The 20,047-nt window shown below is 46.4% G+C and overlaps 1 protein-coding gene across 2 annotated transcripts in view; it reads right to left on the bottom strand.

Moving 5' to 3' along the window:
- RNF20 (ring finger protein 20) overlaps positions 1-17,238 on the bottom strand; it is an 838,977-nt gene extending 821,739 nt beyond the window's left edge. For both annotated transcript variants that reach the window (XM_069628987.1, XM_069628986.1), the window contains exon 1: positions 17,104-17,238. The gene's annotated coding sequence lies outside the window, so the exon portion shown is untranslated. The remainder of the gene's footprint in view (positions 1-17,103) is intronic.
- Positions 17,239-20,047: the final 2,809 nt, after the last annotated feature.

Here is a 20,047-nt window from a genome sequence, read left to right as displayed (position 1 = left end):
TTTTCTGGCCTCCGAAATGTGTTCTCTTTTGGCAATGCCTTGGGCTGCCCAGAGAGCACTATTCTGTATGATTTGTAACCTCTCTAGGTTTTTGTTGGACGTGCCTAGAAAGAGGACATTACAATAGTCAAGCCTAGATCCAGTGATGGCTCTGGCTATGTTTGTGCAGTTCTCTTTGGAGAGAAAGGGCCTGACTACGTTGATTAGTTTGGCATGATATGCAGCTGCAGAGGCTATAGCGTTGACTTGTTTATCCATGGATCCAAGTAGACTCCAAGGGTTTTGACTGATTCTGAGACAGGTATTTTGAGGAGTCTATGGTGAAATGACTGAATTGGGAGTCTAGATTTTTCAGCATGTCGGGTGAGCCTACCAGGAGGAGTTCAGTCTTGTCGGAGTTGAGGCATAGTCCATTGTCTGCCATCCAGGCTTGGATGGTGTTGTAGAGGTTGTTGAGGGTCATGGAGTCAGTGTCATAGTTGCCAGTGAGGGTAAGGAGGATCGGAGTGTCGTCTGCGTAGTTTGTGTATGAAATGCCCATGGCGTCGAGGATGAGAAAGAGGGGTTGTGTGAAGATGTTGTAGAGGGTGGGTGAGAGGCAGGAGCCTTGGGGCACACAGCAGAGTATGATAGTTGGTGAGGCGGATGCTAGGTCCGAGAATACTTGCATGGTTCCGTCTAGAAAGGAGGTGATCCATGCTGTGGCTTCAGGGGAGAATTTGGCAGTAGAGGAGAGGTGGTGGCATAGGATGTCATGATCCACGAGGTCGAAAGTCGCGGATAGGTCAAGAAGTAAGAGAAGTGCTGGTTTGCCCATGTCTCGGGCATCGTCCATTTGGTTTTTCAGGTCAAGTGGGGTGGTTTCAGTCCTGTGTCTGGGGCGGAAGCCAGATTGGCGGAGTCCTAGGAGTTTGTTCTCTTCAATGAAGAATGTTGATGCGCTCCATAGTATAGATTAATATTACATGCCTGGGAGTGGGTTGCACAGCTGTATAAATCCTTTCAAAAAGTATACAATTGGGCTCTTATATCGCGCTTGATGGCGGAGTCCAGCCTGTTTTGTTTGCGGGACACAGCAACCTATTTGAGCATGTAGTGTGCACCACAGTACAGCTCCATGTATTGAGCGGCTAGTGTTTGCTAAAAATATACCGTCAACCAAAGCACTTCCTTTTCCTGTGCTTTGGTTGACAGAATATTGGTGCGCCTAAAAAAGGGACCTACGTCCACAGTACTGTGCCAAAACAGCCAGCGCCAAAACACAGCTTACCAGCATATCCCCATAAGCACACTTCAAATTTGGCGCAATGCTGCCATCCCGATGTCAGCCACGCACTGTGAAACATATTTGCCATTAACTGAAAACTAATTTTGCTTGCAGCAAATGTCACCTGACTTGCCAGCAAATTAGAGTACCACGTAAAAGGCACACACCATTCATACAATCTCCTAGACTATGCTAGATTGTGCAACCCTGTCCGTGATGTGCTAGGTATATTGTTTGGTGAGATGGTGCATGTATTTGTGGATGGAGGCACTGCTAGATTTACTACTAGGCACCCTTTTTAATGGAATGCTGTTACAGTGCTAGGTATAGCGTTAGGTATATTGGTAGGTGAAGTGCTAGGCAGAGTACTTGATACAATTATAGGTATACTGTTAGATATACTGCTCAGTGCAAGGATGTGTACAGCTAGGTTTAAGTCTGCATATTTCGGTCAAGTGGATGCAGTGTTCATTGCAGCACTATTTGCAGTGTCCAATGCGATGAATATTGTTCTGCATGTATCGTGCTGTGGGGCTAGATCAGGTAATGGTGTAGCAGTGATAGTTCTATTGCTTTGTACAACATTCAATGCCCAGCTGGCCGCTATGCTAGGTTGATTAGTGGAGGATTAGATGTAGCCTTAGGTGCAGTAGTGGGTACAATGAAGGCTGAAATGCTGGTACATGTAAAGTTACGGGGTCAGGGGTGAGTCATGTTTTCAGCAGTGAGATGGCATGAGGTAGATTGATAAAGTGCTTTGTGCATTGTATTGCGAGTGCAATTCGTGGTAATACGGAACGGAACGATTGAAGTTCTCCATGTAGTACTGTGTGTTGTGCTGAAGGATGGCTAAGTGCAAAAGTAAAAGCATATCTGGATGCTGCGTTCGTACATTTCAAAATACAGCAATGGATGCAGTGCTGATGCACAGCCTGATACAGTGGTGAATGCAGTGCCCGGTGGAACAGTGCTGGTTAGAGTGATCGGTATAGTGGTGGTGCAGGATGCAGTGCTGTGGTGACATCAAGGTGGGTGATATCTGCTGGTGCAACACGTGCAGCTTGAGTGGTGTGATGTGGTCACGTGGCGCGACGGCAACGTTCTGCCATCCCGCATAGTAATGAATAAAGGGGGTGGCCCTGCACCACGGCAGTGGTCGCCGGGAGCCCGATACGGCAGGACCTGTGTCTGTGTGTTCCTTTTAGGAATGGGTGTTACAAGGCCTGCATGCAGAGGTCTTGGGACAAGGCAGACAACATTGGCGACGAGGATGCAGCTGGGCAGGGGGGAGAAGGAGGTGGGGGCAGGGGGAGAAGGTATTCCGACAGTGATTTTATCTCCGGAAACCTGATCCGACGCCTGTCAGATGCAACAATCATTGCAGTAAGGCAAACACTGCCATTTTGTGATCCAGCAGCTCCACACGTGGAGTGCTCATGCGCCGTGTGGGCAATTTTTGGAACCCACAGGGGCTATAAACTACAAGCAGGGCCACAAGGGCCCATTAAAAAACAAAACAAAAAAAAGCCTATTTTCTTTTTCTCTCTTTTGTCCTCCATCAGTATTTTATCAGTCACGCTGAGTCACTGTCCGGGGGGGCCGACATGCCTCAAACCAGGACATGGTCATATAAAAGGAGCAGATCTGGAGCACCACAGCGCCAGACCTCCCTGAAGTGCATCAGCAGGTGCAAATCGCTGCCTTCTTTTGTAAAGGGGTGCCTGTGCGATCTGCAACCATGAGCGATGAAGATTAACTCCAGGGAGCCGGTCAAGGTGCGGCAACGCCCCCCCTGGCAAGAAGGGCACCACGCCAACAAGGGACACTGGCCACAATTTGACACCTCAGGCAATCCCTTGAAACTGGGACCAAAATAGTTGCTCTGAATAGAGAAGTGGGGCATTTATTTTAGAGCAACCGGCGAGACATATGACGGGGCAAAAATTGCAACCCTCATATACTCTGCTGGGTCAGAGGTTCACAAGATTTTCAAGTCGCTCACTCCCATCAACAACTCCTATAGAGCAGCAAAAGGCCGCCTCGAAGAACACTTCTTGCCGCTGGCTAATCAGGACTATGAAAAGTTCATTATGTGCAGCGAGAAGCAGAAGGAGGAGGAACCCCTGGACCAGTTCTATGGCAGGCTCCATCATCTGGCAAGTACGTGTGCATGGGAGAATGAGGACGGCATGGTGAGAACCCAACTGATACAAGGGTGCGCTTCAGAGAAGCTGCGCCGCCAAGTGCTACGTGAGCCTGGTCGGTCATTAGCCCGCATTCTGGAAATGGGCAGATCATATGAGCTGGCGGAAAGCCACGCAACAATGACGGACGCTGCAATTCGTTCACTGAAAGTGAAGATAAGGCGCGTGATAGGGCGCGTGCAAAATGCTGGTCCGACAAGGCCCAAATGGAACACGAGGAGAACTGAAACACTGTTGCCCTGCCCCAAATGTGGCTAGGAGCTTTCCCTTGTGGGGGAATGCCCAACAAAGGTGAGAGTATGCGTGAACAGCGGGTCACTTCGTGCGGATGTGTAAAGCCCCCATACCCGTGACCATTCCTAGTAGGATGCACAGCGACAGAGGCAAGTAGCGGTTGTCGAACAGATGGCACCAAGTCATGAACTGGCGGAAGAGGAGGAAGAAGAAATCTTTTTCATCTCAAGCATAGACTCCATAAAGAAATAGAGGAGACAGCATATGTGCACAGTATCTGTAGAAGGAGAAAGCGCGCCAGTACTCAGACACTGGAGAGTCGGTGTGCGTGATGGTGACCCGTCACTTCGAAGCACTCCCGGGGCCTCCAGCGCTATCAAGAGTCCGGGCGAACATCTTCACATTCGGCGGCACACGACCAATACCTCTCAAAGGCATGTTCGTTGCCAAAGTGGCCCACGAAGGGAAGGCGATTAGGGCTAAATTCATTGTCACCGACATAAGCACTCGCTACTGAGCTGTGCGGCAGCAGAGGCCCTTGGGATCGTACATTTTGCCTTCAGCCTTTATGCTGAAGACATAAATGAAGTCCTTGAGAGGTTCAAGGCGGTGTTCGAGGGCATCGGCAAACTACGGGGTGAACCCGTCAAGCTGCACAAGCTGAAACAGTACGCCCGACTGCACTGAAACACTGTTGGATCCCTTTTCATCTCAGACAACAAGTTAAACTGGAATTGCAGAACCTGGTGAAATTGGACATAGAATGAGTAGAGGGTCCCACCCCATGCATATACCCCATTGTCGTGGCAAGCAGGCCAAAGCAACCAGTGTCAGTACGTATTTGTGTCGACATGAGACTTCATAATCAGGCTATTAAGACTGAACGACACATCACCTGACTCTTGACGACGTGGTGGAAGAACTACATGGTGCAAGAGTGTTTTCGAAGCTAGATCTGCGGTCCGGGTACCATCAGCTGGAGCTCCACCCGGACTTGCGTTACATTACGACCATCTGAACATATGGCATGCCTCGCAAAGACTCTAGAGAGGAATTAGCTCTTTGGGCTCACTCTACACCGCGAGAAGTGCAAGTTCCTGAAGGATATCATAGAATTCTTCGGATTTGTATTGCATGAGAAGGGCATCTCCCCGGACCCGCAGAAAATCGCGACATCCAGAACCCAAGCCCACCAGGGAACATGTCCGAAATCAGGAGCTTCTTGGGGGTGGACGTATTGCAGTCCCTTTATACCAAACCAGGCGACTCTCTCGGAGCTCCTCCGGCTGCTGACGAGAAAGGACAAAGAGCAGAATGCCTCGAAACCATCAAACGGGCACTCACAGGGAAGAAGTCTATGGCATTTTTTGATCCGAGGAAGGAGTCAGAGATCATTGTCGTCACCAGCTTGGTCAGGCTGGGAGCAGTTCTGTCGCAACAGGATGCGCATGGTCAGATGAGACCGATTGCGTACACCACCAAGGCGCTAACCAACACAGAGCAACGCTACTCCCAGATCGAAAGGAAAGCCCTGGCCGTGCTATGGGGCTGCCGACATTTTCCGATTTACATACTGGGCAAACCTGTTATGATAGCGACTGACCACAAACCGTTACACCACATCATGGTAGGATCCTCGTCTAAGCCGCCACGGAGGATCGAACGATGGATGCTGGTCCTGATGGAGTACGGAGTGGTGCCGACATACAGACCTGGAGCCCACAATCCAGTGGACTACCTTTCGCGTCATCCGAGGAGCGGAGGTGGGCAAGAAGATACAGCACAGGTAGCGGTCGAAGAACATGTTCGCTTGGCGATGGAGGCCACCAAACCGGTTGCACTCACCATTCAGGAGGAAGCAGGCACCTTGTACAGTGTGTTTTGAGGTGGCCTGAGCGGCCATGACCAGTGGCTATAGGAAGACCGTCCTATCCAACCCCAACCACAGGAGTCGAGGTGCGCAACATGACCTGGAGCAGCTGTGGCAGTTAAGACACAAACTGTCGGGAACTGAAGGACTGATCTTAAGAGGGCACCAGTTAGTGATCACGCAGGCACTAGTGGGAAGAGCGATGGAGCTGGCAGACTGTGGCCATCAGGCAACGGCCAAGATGAAGTCGAGAATATGGCTGAAAGTCTGGTTCCCGGGCCTGGAGGCGATAGCGCACGAGTATATCGCCAACTGCATCTGGTGTCAAGCAACTGCCCCAGTCAACAAAGAGCCGAGGATAGAGTCCATACCTCGCAGCGACCAGCCGTGGGACATTGTCCATGCAGACTTTGGGTCCAAGGGCAAGGGGGATGCACTTCCTAGTGATGATAGACCAATGGTCTCGGAAGCCAGAGATCGAGCTAGTGGAGTCCAAATCATTTGACCAAGTTGTGCAGGCCATGGAAAAGATGGAAGTGCCCCTGAAGTGCCTGTTGAGCCTGGATACTCTCAACCCATGAAGCCTCTGTGTCATCATCTACATTTTTCACTGCCACGGTGCGTTTCCTGAGTTTGAAGGACTGTTCATGAACTCGGACCACCTTGCTAGATTTATTCTACATATTACCACTTACTTATGGCCATATTTATCTTCTTTTAGTGTTTCATCGTGAAGCCCCGCCCCCTTAACTCCACTTCCGCTACTTAAGGCTTGTGCGCGCGTCCTGAGGAAGTGCCCCTGAAGTGCCTGTTTGGCCTTGGTGGTGGGATACGGGCGGTTGCTTGGCTTGCACAACAAACACGGGTCATTTGCTTACTACCATTCTTATGCTGATCCGTTTTGCCCATGGTTGCACTGAAATCGAGCAGCGTCTGCATCGACTTACCCTTTAAGGTACTGACTCCTGTTTGTTTAAAAGCTCTGCCACCTTCGCTAATAGGGCAAACCAGAAACTGCAATTGCAACTGGGCACATAGGTACTCTTTTCCATTGGCCCTTGACGTCTTTTCTCATCTGCATGAAACGCAGTTAGTGATTCCGTGGCGTTTTCGTGTTCATCTTTGTGCCCGTCCCTTCATCCACTAAATGGGTTAACAATTTCATTTGCCGTGACTTGTAAGCAACAATACTCGTGTACATTTGAATTTTCGTTTCTCCTAATGCACTGTCACATCCTGCAGTGGTTGGTTCTTGCCAACTGCCTTTGCAAGTAGATATTTTTAGTTTTTTTTTTTTTTTACTGATGCACATTGGCGCTGGCTGTTAACAACCATTGCTGCCTATATAGAACTTTGTTAGGCAGTGCCAGGCTTTTCTCCAAAATCTGCAATAGCACATCCTTTACTGTTCTTGTTGGTTCTCCGGCAGCCAGAAGGAACTCCAAGAACTTTCACATCTATTGTACACAGTGTCTGTTCTTTTTCTTCTTTTCTTTTTGTTATCTGAAAGACCATTGCAAACGACTTCGAAAAAAACCTATATTCCGATACTCATATTGGTAGTTTGCTTCCTGTATTATTCAGCCTTCTTGTCTATAGCTCATTATGGTCAGAGGACTCAGAAGTGGGAAACTTCTTAACAAGAGCAGCGTTTCCCCTAAAATGGATACTCCTGGTATGTCACAATTCCATGAGTCCGGTGACAGTGCTGAACGGAACCCAGCACCGCAAATGCTAACGCATGGGCAGCCTGCTGTCCCGTCAGCACAGTCACTTGGGCAGCAGGGTGCTTCTGATGAATTATCTAACTGCTCACACCCTACCCACCCTTTAGTGAGTGCCCAGATTTATGCATCTTCTTCAGGCCTGTTAATGCGGACTAATTACGCCTTATACGAGGTGGATGATGGAGACTCCAATCTGTCTCAAATCCCAGATCCCTGCCTAATTAACAATTCAAGTAATTTTAAGTCACCTTACTCAACTGAATGTTTTAATAATCAAATGTCAGACGTCTCAATTTTGGCCCGAGCCGTAAAGGCTGATTTGGGCAAATGAATTAGAGTTTCACTTGGTCCCCCCACACCTGCCTCGTTTCTACACCCAGATGTCGAAGAAGTGTATCTATATAATCACTCTCACGTCAACCTTTTTGAACAGCTCAAATCTCCTGGCAAATTACTTGTTAAGGTCGCACCATCTGCCTTCTGCTAGCTCACCCTCCTTTTCAACAAAGAAATTAAATTATTGTTTAATGCCAAGATGAGGGCTTTCAACTTTAATGACAACACTTAAACTGAGATTGCCACTAATATGTACCAACTTGGACCGGAAGGTATTCCTCGTATCTCTCATGATAGTAGCACTCAAACCGCATAACCTAAATGAACCAGACACATTTTCCTTTCCAGTCTTAACTTGTATACTCAACCTCCTTGATAAAGGGACATGTTTAACCATTCATGAGATTAGGGATATGAAGCCATCTATAGCCGACATTATAGGAAAGCTCAATAAGCTAGAGGGCTTCATGTACACACATGATAACTTCCATTTACAAAAGAAACGCACTGAATGTTGGATTTAATACGCCAACTGTTATGAGCGACCCAAACAATGTCAACTCAATAGCGAATTGTTCAAAGGCTACACAAACAAATAGGAACTCTTCAACATACGCAATTCAAAACAAATCTTATGCTGTAGTTGTTAAAAATGGTCTGTCAAGTATTGAAACTATGGCAGAGACATCTTCCAATATTATATTACAAGCAGTTACACGTAATGCTAATAAAATAGCTGACATTATGAAATACCTAAAAAACATACAGCCTCATGTAGCCAAGGAGACTATTATAGCTATTGAAACAAACTGATTGGACAAAGGTTTTCTCACGATCTACAACAACTAAAAAGTACCAAAACTAAGGCTCTTTATATCTGGGAAAAAAATAAAAAATAAAAATCGCTCTTAGAAGCTGTTAGAGATTCATATAATGGTCATGTCAGAGTTTATAGAAAAGCGGCGATTGCTGCCAAAAGAGCTTATCTTGATGACAAGATAGCCAAAGCTCAATCCAAACCAAGAGTTGGAAACAACCACTAATAATATACAGGATCCTATTGTTAAAAGACACCAAATGGTGTAATCAAATACAGGAGGCGATGGATGCTAAACTTACCAGAATTACGGAGGTATTGCGGAAGCCAGAGCCACTCTATCGCTTAGGGACTTTAAAGAACCGGCGACCCCCGCTAAATGTTGGAATAAAGAACTGCTCTCATTTAAGCCCACCTAAGAGGCTGACCTTACAGTGATAATTAGGGATCTCAAACCATCTAACTGTAAGGGTGACGTATGCCCGGCACCAACAATAAAAGATTGCGCTTCCTCTCCAATTCCTACTCTCTGTAAAGTTTGTCAATGCATCCTTCAGGGACAGTGTTGTTCCCACCTGCATAAAACATTCCTGGGTAACTCCTGTTAAAATAAACAGATCTCGCTCATGACGATCCATTGAATTATCGTGGTATCTCCAACTCACCATTTTTACTTAAAATTCTCGATAGAGTCGCGTACATTCAACTTTTAACCCATCTAAGATCTAATGACATTCTAAATAAGAGACAATCTGGTTTTTGGAAAAACACGGCACTGAGACCGCATTGCTGGATTTAAAATCTAGGCTCCTTCGCCATATGGATCAGGGTAGCCCCTGCATGCTGATGTTGCTCAACCTTTCTGCCGCCTTCGACCTGGTAGACCACTCAGTCTTGGTCTCCAGGTTGAAGGAGGTGGCAGGCTTCAACCCCGGCAGCGCATGGGTTACTTCTTTTCTCAAGGGGCGCCAATGGCGAGTGAGCAGTAACATTGCAGAAGCTAACCCTATGGATCTGACGGAGGGATTCCTGCAGGGAGCTTGTCTATCACCAATTTTCTACAACATCTTAACGGTTCCCTTCCTTGCTTTTTTGGACAGCAATGACAGAGTTCACCAATTACACTGACGATACTCAGTGTATTATTCCTATTACTGGTATTTTCTCGGTTGTTGAAACTAAAATCAACTGGATATATTCGCTCATCCAAAGTTGGATGTGTGCTAATGGATTGGCCCTTAATACCAACAAGACAGAACTCATGCTTGTGGGCACTGACCCGAAAATTCACAGACTGGAAGACTTATACTCCCAGCTTGTGATTGATAATTGTGTCATAAAGATTAAGAAAAAAGTTAAGACACTGGGGATCTATTTGGACTGTAATTTGAGCATGAAGTCACAGGTCAGTATTCTGGTTTCTTCATCCTCGTATTACAAATTACTCTCTCATGCACGTCCCTTCCTCTCTCAAACTAGTACAGAGATGTTGGCCCGAGCACTGATTAGTTCTAGGATAGACTACTGTAGTAGTCTTCCGATCAGTCTTCCAAAATGCGAAGTGAATAGACTACAGGTAGTGCAGAATAACACCGTCAGGGTCGTTTTGGACAAAGAGATCAGACCATATTTCTATGCCAAGAAGGGAACTTCATTGGCTTCCTATTAAGGAACGTATTCTCTTTCGCCTCTTGTCCATCTCCTTGAACTGTTTGAAAGACTCTGGTCCTAACTACCTAAATGATGAACTTAGGACAAAGACCAGCAACTATAGCCTCAGAATGGTCTCCTTCAGCTAATTGTTGCAAACTGCAGACTATCTCAGACAAAGACTGGAGCCTTTTATTCCAGGGCTCCCATTGCTTGGAACAACCTTCGACTGAAACTAAGTTCTAACAGAGTGTTCAGGAAAGGGCTTAAAACCTATCTGTTTAATTAACATCTTCCTCTGGTCTGAGATCTTGCCTTCTGGTATTACTTTTACTACCTGTGACCTTTTTCTTCTTCTTTGAACGTTCTGTTTGTTTCTTCATGTTGTTAGCGCCGTTAAGCCTTAGGGTCAGTGGATTTGCGCTATATAAATTACAAATAAATAAATAAGTCTTTCTCAGATGCTCCTAACAGTCCTACCCAGTTGACTAACATCATTGATGGCAATGACAATGTTGGCTCAACCTTGCCTGAAAATCTGATAGCTTCCCCTGACAAGGAGTCACATGTACTCGCCAACTCACACTACTCTCATAGGATGAAGCGCTCAGAACTATGAGCGCAGAAAAGAAGGATTCACAGGAAAAAACAGCAAGCGTGTTGGAGAAAAAGAAAACAAAGACACAACCAATAAAAACAAAAAATTCATGCCCCCAATTCCAATATAAAAAAACGTGTGTAATCTCTCAAATGATGAGGAGCTCCTCGGTTGGAATCAACTGAGTGCTGAATCCAAATCTCTTCTTGATATCAAAGACAATATGTCCTGCCTAAAGGATAAAGCTGTGCCCGTAAGTGGCTCAGATTCCAAACATGAACCTAGATGTACGATAACGTCATCACGGAACGCCCGCTCTACTGGCCCGTCAAATGATTTCAAATCAATTGAGTTGGAGTTCCTTTAGATCTTATAAACAATGACAAAGCCAAACAACTGCAATAATCCAAATTCGTTCCCACATTAGGCAACAAAAAGGTAGGAGGACTTCAATTCCAATATCTCCTCTAAGCCCACCAATCAAGTAAAGGCTATCCCTCCTGACATTGTAGCCAGGAGATTTCCAAGTCGTGTGTGCAAATGGGAACCGTACTTGGTATGGCTCTGCTGACATTCCAGCCCAAGGGGTTGGCTGCTTCTCAATCTCAGCTTTCAGGAAAGGATGTTGATAGCCATCTGCAACTTCCATCCAACTCCTCTCCTGCGGATGAACTGAGTTCCATTGCACTCACAACTGAACTTCCCAACATTATGGGTTGGGTGAGTCATCCCTCAGTCAACAGTATGCTGAGACTCAATCACACTTTTATGCTCAATACTTTCAAACAAAGTCCACCATTAAGAACTCTCAACTCCGACGATATTGCCTGGATAACTTTGACAACCAATAACAATCGCATGATTTGTGGGCACATTATTATGAAACTGGTGTGGGAGCATAAACCCGATCTGTTGCAATTGGGTCTTACGCCTCACTTATTTAAGACTAGGACGAAGCAATTGAATTTGTTGAAACCTAGGTAGCCTCCGCTAATGATGGAAAAGAGCCTTCCCCCTGTGCTGCCACTCTCAAATCTCCTAACAAGGAGTTGATAGCCCAATTTTCAACAATTGCTAGCACAGTCAAAGACTGGCCATGGCTAGAACCTCTCATGAACAGCTTTTTACTAATCAAAAAAGCTAACGCACAAGCGTAGCAATCAGGTCTTCACATTTTGCTCTTGGAACTCATGATGCTTTACCAGATTATTTAAAATGGCTTAGTTCCTTGACTTTAACCAACAAACCTTCAGTAATATTGCTACAAGAGACAATGAAATTGCAGCACTTTTGGATTAATGGCTACACCTCTTACACACAAGTAGCAAAGAGTGGACCCACAGGTAGACCTTCAGGTGGCCTAGCCGTATTAGTGGACAATAACCTGGAGGGTGTTAGCACTTTGATTGCGGGCTCGGACGAATTATTGACTATAGAATGTAGCCCTCTTGGTCAATGCAACGTAGTTTTCCTGATAGTCTGCATTTATTGGAACCCTGCAAGGATGGCCCTTGATACCATCTTCACGCAGATAGATGCCTTACTAGCAGATGCCTTTCTTTGACATTCAAATTATCAAGTTGGCCTTGGTGGAGATTTCAACTCTTCCTGTCTTAACAAAACAAACTCCCTTCCCATCCTAAATACAGTTAAAAATAGATCTGTTTCCCAGAAGAGAGGCCAAAGATGGGTCCATTATTTAGCTGACTGGGATATAAAAATTGTGGAGATGGAGGACAATTCCCACAGCACATGGCAACAAGGGTCTCTTAGCTCTTACATTGACTACTTCTTTGTCTCTTCCACGTTGCGTACACTCTGAACGTGTCATTGTGGCAAATCCAAACTTAGGGGATCATATGTCTATAACACTAAATGTGAATATAGCCATCCGACCTCACCAAAAATCGTCCGAGTTAGCACTAATAGACACTGACTGGCGGGCCATCTCTGTTTGGTGGAATCTCAAGCGCCACAGAGAGTTAACCTATATGGTTAGTAAAGAGATTCTTCGTCCATCAGACATTAAATCTCATGGAATGAATGCCCAACTCCTGGAGGAATAGAACACCTCCATAATTAAATTCCACTTGAACGATATGGCACATGCCCAACATGGTAAACTCTAAGTACATAACCACACCTTTAATCCTGAAGTCGCCAATCTAAAACATCAAAAGAACAAACAAATCAGAGAGATTAAAGGGCTACTTCCAGCAGGACCACAGTTCAGAGCTCTTAAAAAACACACGTCAAGTATATAATAAACTTAAAAGCCCTAAAACAGCAACTATATATTGTTGACATTCAGAATATGATTGCCAATATATGCAAACGCAATACTAGGAATGTTTGGGCAGCACCGAGAGGATCGACCATCATTGGTAGTGGTGCTCTCAACTCCTCAATATCAGTTGAGCGTTGGAACTCCATCTTGCACAAATTGAAGTTGCCACGTGAAAATAAAAGTGCTCTATTTAATATATCAAATTTAGTAGCTTTGGAACATTGTCCATGGACTTGTCTAGCTGTCCAATGGGCAATTGGTAAACTCAACCACTGGAAAGCAGCTGGACCCGATGGCATACCCGCATGTATCTTCAAAGCGAACTCGCACTTCTGGGCCGCAATACTCAAATCTAAGTTTGACCACATTTTTCCACATTTTTCATTCGAACCAAATACCGGAGTCATAGCTTTCAGCTTTCATCATCCTTATATACAAAAAAAGGCAATCCAAACAATCCAGGCAATTTTAGACCCATTCCCTTAATGGATGCCTCGTCTAAGGTCTTAAATTTCAGGTGGGATTTCGCAAACGCATGGGGACTTCCCTCAATGCCACCGTACTTGCGCATATCTTTGAAAATTCTAAGCATTCGGACTCTGGCCTCATTTACACGGCTTTGTTGGACATGACTGCAGCATTTGATCAAGTCATCAGAAATCTCCCGTGGAACAAAATGATTGTACTACGAGTACCCCCATTCCCGATTTGTTTAATTGTCATGCTCCACCAGAATACTAGTTTTCAGGTACTAATTAATCAAGAAGGCGCTCTTATCCCCTCCACCACCCCACCCCCGATGCCTACTTTTACAGGGGTGAAGCAGGCATGCAACCTGGCTGCAATCTTATTTAATCTATACTTGTGCGATATGGATAAAATATGGGCACAAGCCAACATCTTTGCGGCCGGGCTCATCTGCATTTGATGGGGTTCCCGCCGATGAAATGATCTTCTTTAATAAGACCCCTTTTGGTCTTCAAAACAAGCTTAACCTATTTTCCGGGTATGCCTCCAAGTATAACCTCCAGGCCAGCCCTTCCAAGTCTAACATTATTATCTTTACTAACAGGAAGAGGATTCAGACTTTCAAATGGACACTACTGGGCAAAGAAATTGAACTTACCTTGTCTCTACGGTACCTTGGATATAACTTACCGGAGAGTGCTTCCTTAAATATGTGGACCCCCATTATTAACCAGAAAATGAGACCTCTTCTGTCTCAGGTGAAAATCATATTCAGGAAGCAGTGCAAGTATTCTCTAATGCCAATAATTGAATTTGATACCTTAAAAGTCGAAGCCATTCTGTTGTATGGCTTAAACTTTTGTCTGCTGATAAGATTCAAGGTACTATATGGAAACAAACTTTGGGCTTAGCCACTGCTGTACCGAACTCCATTATTTGACATCAGCTAGGACTGAGCTCCCTATCTTCCAAATATCAATGGCAGAGGTTGACTAATTATACGAAAATGCTTAAACCACCACGTAACTCAATGGATCAAGACCTAGGCAAGATGCTTAAAGAGGCAAATCCAAAATCAATGGTTAGATTTGATATGAAGAACCTTCTCACTAGCATAAAAGTAAATATGCAAGATCTTGGTTCATGCTTGACTAAAGTCAAAAAGAAACATTATGAATTTGATTGGTTGCTTACGATTGAGGCGAACAATAGCTATAAGACTTACAAGGAATACGCATGATTTGCCACCAAGAGAAAACCTCGAGCAAATGATTTATTATCATTCCCCTGTGACAAAGCATGTGCTTCATTCCTGAGATTTAAACTCAACCAATTTCACACTTACGAGCGTGTTCACCATTGGAATAAAAAGAAAATAATGTGAAAGCAGACAATGGGTCGTGACAGTTTTGTTTAGTGACCACTTGTCAAGAAACTTAGAAACATTTGGTCCTCTTCTGCTCATATTTTGAATTAGTTGGAATCAAGCTACCCTGCAAATTTAACATTGGTGAAACCTTATTTTTTAGGAACTATTGTGGTCTAGGTGCATGTGGGGTAAAAAATACCTTTTTGGTATTAGCACTCACCCAACTTTTGTCGAGAATTAATGAGCTTTTATTTCAGCAATGAAATGTGTAACATTTTAAATGTTGCTATTGTTATTTGAGCAGTAAACTGTGAATGCGAGCCACGCTCAACACAAGAATAGTCGTTTTTCTTCTCCTTTTTCCAACCTTCCTTATCACATGGCCTCGACAAAATTGTTAAATTTCTCCAAATTAATGCATATTTTTAGCAACGGGATTAAGGTTTTAATCTTTTTAAATGTCAAAATGTCTTGGTTATCTTATAATTAATTTTAATGAGTGTTAAATTGTTAATATTTCTTAGGCCGTTTTTCAGAGAAATGGTAAATATAAATGTTTATACTTTTAACATGTTAAGAGATCAAGTTGAATGATGTCATATCAAATTGTTTGTAAAGGTTTATCTTTCGTTTTAAAACCATATACAAATAAATGTAAAAAAAAAATTTTGCAACACATGGCTTCCTTGGGATAGCATGCTCGGATAATGGGCTGCCATTTCAAGGGGACAACTTCGAGGAATTCATGGCAGACTGTGGGATCACACACCAGAGTCACGCCAGCTTGGCCGAGGGTCAAAGGGGAAGCAGAACGTTTTATGAGGACATTGAAAACATTTCCACATAGCACAGGGTCAACGCAATGAACTAAGGTGAACGTTGTACCAATTCCTGAGGGAATACAGATCAACACCTCACCGGTCCACGGTGTGGCCCCAGCAGAGGCACTTTTACGGAGATGCCTGCAAGGACTCTTCCCAGAGATGGAAGAACAACCGCCAGGGCCCCTTGATGATGGAAGAAAGTCAGAGGATAGGAGAATACATAAAGATGAGGAAAACCTCTGACAGCATCTCAAGCCACCAGACATAGTTGTTGGAGATACTGCACTGGTGCGCAATCTTCACCAAGAAGGGAAATGATCCCTCACCTACGATGGGAGTAGGTGGTGGTCCAAATCAAAGGCTCAATGGTGACTGCCGCAGATCGAATGGAGAAAGTGACGTGAAACTCCAGTTTTTTTTCATGATTTGGTGAAAAGGAGGGACTGGGAGAGCGAGAGGAAGAAGTTCCCCTGACTGGAGCCTCAGCTGCAGAGCCAACACCAGAAGGTAGAGCGGAAGACGAGAGGCCAACACCAGATGGGGCAGAAGGCTATGCCACTGAGGAAGCAGGCGGGAAAAAATATCCCAGCTGAGGAAGCAGAAGATGCCCTGCACGATTCCGAGACTATATAATGGGTGCCTAGGCTCGAAAGGACATGGTCCACTGCCCGCCACCTGATGCTGACCATGTTGGGCCAAATCCAGTTTGGTATATTACCATGTTTAAGACTGTCATGTTTACACTGACTATATTCAGAAAATGTTTATTTCATTGTTATGAAAAAGGAGGACTATGATGAGGTCACGTTGTGCGTAGTAATTAATAAAAGGGTGCAGCCCGCACCACGGCAGTGCACGCCGGGAGCCCGATACAGCAGGACCTGTGTCCGTGTGTTCCTTTCAGGGATGGGTGGGACAAGACCCATATGTGGGGGTCCTGGGGCAAGGCAGAGCACAACAAGTGGTGCAGGTGAGGGTTATGTGTTGGTACAGCGTTTGATGTGATGCTAGGTTCAGTGACGCATGCAATGCTATAATGCCTTTGCAGTATTAGTTCATTTGGTAGAAGCATTGTTGGAGTATTAGATTTACTATTTTCAGTTAAGACGTTTACGTGCTGTTGCTTTTGTGGGATCCATTGACGGAGAGCAACCTATGTGTATTTTTAGGTACAGTGTATGGAGTGCTGTGTGATTGATGTGATGCATTGACGTTTGACAGCTGTGCTAAACGCAAAACCTGTGCATTTTTTTGGGATACAAAGCGCAGTTACCGTGCTCAATGTCATGTTCTAGGGAATGCTGCGTGTTATTCGCGTGGGCGCGCAGTTGCTACACCTCTAGTTGTGGGGCTTAGTAGGGAACTGTTAATCACATACACTTGCCAGACAAAAAGTTATAAGGTTCCTCGCGCTCTAAGCACCTATCCACAGCGCATTTGGGATTTACTTACAGCTGCAGCAATCCTGCACCGGTTCACTCAATGTTTTCTTCCGGGTTGTTCATACATCAGATTTGCTTGACGTTTCTGCCGTCGAATTTCAACCGGAAGCAATTATCAACAAAGCTCCCGAAGCAAGGAGGCCATCATGGAATGGGTAGCATACCATTGATTGCAACAAGAGCACTTGAAAGGGAAGAAACACTCACTTTTGCATAACTGCGTGACCACCAACTCTGTAAGGTAGCGACTAGTTCCCATCCGAGAAAAGGACCATAGTAACGGGCCGCCCCCTCTTCTTCACGTGACCTCTGATGTCATCAGTGTGATTTCAATTCCGGAGCAGATTCAGTGAGCAGGGCTGGGGCTGAGCGGGAATTCTGAGCACTCTGGCTTCTGGCTGCCGGTGTTATATAGTATCCTGCACCCCCGTGGTAGCTTGTGGGAGGCAGCGTTCGGCAATCTTCGGAGCCATGCTCACACAGTGTAAACATGAGAATATGGAAATACACCTGATAGCCCACCCTCCAACAGCTCTTCTTCTTAATTATCGAACGCGTGGGCGGGCCCACGCAGGCGCTTCCCCATCCTAAAGGATGATGTGCACAAACCCCACCAATCAACACACAGGCCACACTTCCACATAAACCACCAGCTACTCAACCACAAACAACCACACCCCCCAATCCAACACCACCAGCCACCCCACCGCAAACACACACCTCCACCACTCAAAACACCACCCAGCGAGCCCCGGAGACAGGCGCGCAGACCCGCGAGACCCCGGCCCATACGCCTACACATGCACTTTAGGCGAGGCACCATGCACCGCCACCCACCCACCGCGAGCGACACCCACACAAACAACCACTACCCCCAATTCAACACCACCAGCCACCCTACCGCAAACAACCACACCCCACCAATCCACACCAACAGTCACAACACCCCAAACTCACATCACCCAGCGAGCCCGGAGACCGGCGCGCAGACCCGTGAGACCCCAGCCCGTTCGCCTACACATGCGCTTCAGGCGAGGCACTGCGCGCTGCCGGCCACCCACCGCGACCAACTCGAGCGACACCCACACTTCCACACGAACCTCCAAACCACAAACAACCACTACCCCCAATTCAACACCACCAGCCACCCAACCGCAAACAACCACACCCAACCAATCCTCACCAACAGCTACCCTACCGCAAACAAACGCCCCCCACCAACTCACACCCCGTCCCCAGCTGCGCCAACTACCCGCCACTTCCAAACACATCCGCCATCCGCGCAACACCTCTCAACAGCCCAACCACCTTCCCGAAACATGCCGGCCGCACTTCAGCGTCTAGTCCACATTCCTCTACGAGACATGTCAACTCGTCACTCCATCCTGTACATCAAGCCCCTCAATTTCTTACCCCACTTAAAGCCCTCCAACAGCTCTGTTCCTGGGATTGGCCAGTGTTGTCTTTGTAGCTCCGCCCCTGCCGATTCCCTCATTTGTGGGGAATGTTCTGATTACTTACCGGTAATCTTCATTACTCCTAGTCACACTCTTCCTCGTCACATTACTTACCTCACGAGGCACCCACCTCCGACATAGGACCTTCTTCTATTCTTATTTGTATAACTCCTCCCCCACACCCACGTCACTTAGTTTCATATTACCAAGCCGTAGCATGGGACCTTCCCCGCAGGGAGGGTGAGGAGGGGCGTCAGTACTGTGACGAGGAAGAGTAGGACTAGGAGTAATTAAGATTACCGGTAAGTAATCAGAACATTACCTCCACGTCCACTCTTCCTCGTCCCAGTACTTACCACATGAGGTATACCAAAGCAACAAACGGGGGGAAAAGGTCCCAATGAGACACAACAGTGCAGAAACACACACCTTTAATAACTCCAAATTTACATCCCCACAAACAAAACTCCAACCCCGAAGGAACCAACCCCCAAGTGGGAGACATTCAACCTATAGTGGTTGATGAAGGTGCTCTGATCAGCCCAAGTGGCAGCTCTACATATCTCCTGTAGAGAAACCCCCCATGCATCGGCCCATGAGGCCGCCAAACCTCTGGTGGACCGCCCCTGATAGTGCGCAGGCACAGGCAGGCCAGAAGCCACATAGGCCATGGAGACCACAACACGGCTAATGGACACTACAGATGCCTTACGCCCAGCCCCAGCCGGGCCAAAAGTAATCAGAAGACTGCAAGAGTGGCGGAAAGGGGCAGTTCTAGCCAAGTACTCCAACACCGCCCGCCGCACATCAATGTTATGCCAAGCCACTTCCTCTGGCATTTGCGGATTTTGAAAAAAGGCAGGGAGAACCAGATCCTGAGAGGTGTGAAAACGAGAAAACTTTAGGGAGAAACTTCAGATCACACCTCAGCACCACCGAGTCGGGCAGAACCCCCAGGAAAGGAGGGTGACATAACAGAGCCCCAATCTCCCCAAGCCTACGGGCAGAAGTTATGGCAATTAGAAAGGCAGTCTTCAGCGTCAGATGTTTCATATCAATCTCGGAAATGGGCTCAAAGAGAGGCCCTTGAAGAAACATTAAGACAAGAGGGAGATCCCAAGGAGGAAGCCCCTTATAAGTACAAGGACGGGAAGAAGAAAAACTCCTGAGCAACTTCCCTGCCAACACCTCCCCATCCAAGTGCCCATCACAGTCCCCCAAAAGGAATTTTACGGAGGCCCACTGAGAGCGAAGCGGGGAGGTATCCCAGACCGTCCACACCAGTCCCGGAAATGGCTCCAATGTCTGCCGTAAGCCTTCAGAGTGGAGGGTCTAAGAGCATTCATTATGGACTCCACCACAGGACCAGAAAACCCCTGAGATATCAGCCTAGCCCGCGCAATATCAACACTGCCCATTGTATCTGGCGGACCCACAATCGCAGCACCCACGGAAGGGGACAAGGCCACTTCGGAACCAGCCAAGGCTCCCGGCATC

The sequence above is a fragment of the Ambystoma mexicanum genome, chromosome 12 (genome assembly GCF_040938575.1).
Source record: "Ambystoma mexicanum isolate Mex_15411 chromosome 12, UKY_AmexF1_1, whole genome shotgun sequence".
In the NCBI taxonomy this organism is placed as follows: Eukaryota; Metazoa; Chordata; class Amphibia; order Caudata; family Ambystomatidae; genus Ambystoma; species Ambystoma mexicanum.
This window is presented reverse-complemented; position numbering and strand designations above follow the sequence as displayed.